Source organism: Cebus imitator, unplaced genomic scaffold (genome assembly GCF_001604975.1).
Source record: "Cebus imitator isolate Cc_AM_T3 unplaced genomic scaffold, Cebus_imitator-1.0 Scaffold530, whole genome shotgun sequence".
In the NCBI taxonomy this organism is placed as follows: domain Eukaryota; kingdom Metazoa; phylum Chordata; class Mammalia; order Primates; family Cebidae; genus Cebus; species Cebus imitator.
Genome location: NW_016107845.1, coordinates 133,456 through 135,071, shown reverse-complemented (window position 1 = coordinate 135,071; position 1,616 = coordinate 133,456).

Genomic DNA, 1,616 nt, shown 5'->3' with positions numbered 1-1,616 from the left:
TAACCCAGAAAAATTTTGCCATTAGCATAGGCAACCTCATGTTGGGTAAAGGCCAAAATAATCAATGAACTGCCAATTTGGTCACCATCCAGAATACCGATACAAGTTGTGTAAGTTGCTACAATACCTGGGGAGCTTTGTCTCCTGATTTTTGCCACCATTATGAGTTAAATGATGTAGCTGTCAAATTCCATTCTCTTTCTACCAGATACCAGGTTACCTCTGCATTTATAATTCAATGTGACATGCCAGTAATATTTCTGGATTTGTACATTTAGGACATTTTCTATCACTTAATAGCAGTCCTATTTGTTGGCACTATACAATTTATATTTTGGTAGTTTTTAAAATTTGTCTGAAAATGTTATTTTGCAGCTACATTATATAAACAAGCCTCCAAACGCTACTGAAGAAAAGTACCTTTCCAAAATGATCTTTTTTATGAATAGAAGATAACATGGCTTTTCTTGCTGTCAGGGCACTTCTTAAGATATTTCTAATCTGTACCATTCTCAAAAATGCTGACTAAAAAGCATTATAAAACAGCATCCAAAAATGCAAGAGAGGAAAGATAAACTTTTTTTCATTCCTTAGGAAACTATGTGATTTCTCTATCTTTTGTTATTTTGGCTACAATGTAAAGGTGATACTGCCCTGCTCTCATAAATGAGAAATTGATTGCCTTTAATTTAAATTCCATGGAAAATAGAAAAAAATGACAAATTATTCATAGGAAAATAGCTGCAAAATACAATTGCAGAGTAAAATTTCACAGAATTAAGCCACAAAATATAGCAGACAATAACACAGATTTAAACACAATCCTCAAAATGTTTATTTGATGTTTTAACGTTTGACATATATTTCTCAATTTTGTAAAAGATACCGTATATCAACAATAATTTTGAAAGCTATCATTACATGTCATTTTTATTTTAAAAGTTGGAGTTTAAAAAAACATTTTTGAAACTTTTTTTTTTCAAGGAAGACCTTTAATAGAAAAACATAGCCAGAAAACCTCAACACTTAATAATAAGTATACACAGGTTTAAGAAAGAAGGAAAACAGTTTCATTTGTTTTTAAGGATATTTTAGTGTTTTGATTTAGTCACAAATAGAATACCTCTTGTTATATAAACGCTATGCAAATAATGTAAAATAATCAGATGTTAGAAGTTACAGAATAATCTAAGCTTATTGCTTCAAACAATCTGTCAGTATGTTAGGTATTTTAAAATATTTTTAACAAAGTTTGTATTATCTCTTCATTCATCTATTCATCTGTTAACATCCTATTTATTCTTCTACACTTGTATTTACTTACCTTGGTACAAAGTATAAGTATAATGAGGCCATAGGGATTAATTATACATTTAAACCAATTTAGCTACATTGTGCCTTTTTTAGTTACACACGAAAAATGAATGATGATTGGAGTTTTATTAGTAAAATTCAAGCTGGATAGATGTGTAAGCCAGGATATTTCCAGAGAAACATAGATGAGGTCTCACAATATAGGAGTAGATAATATTAATTGTAATAGACATTATCAATTTTAATAGTTGTAAGCATACATAGTAAAAAATAGTTCTTGAAAATGATATTTTTTCTCCAGG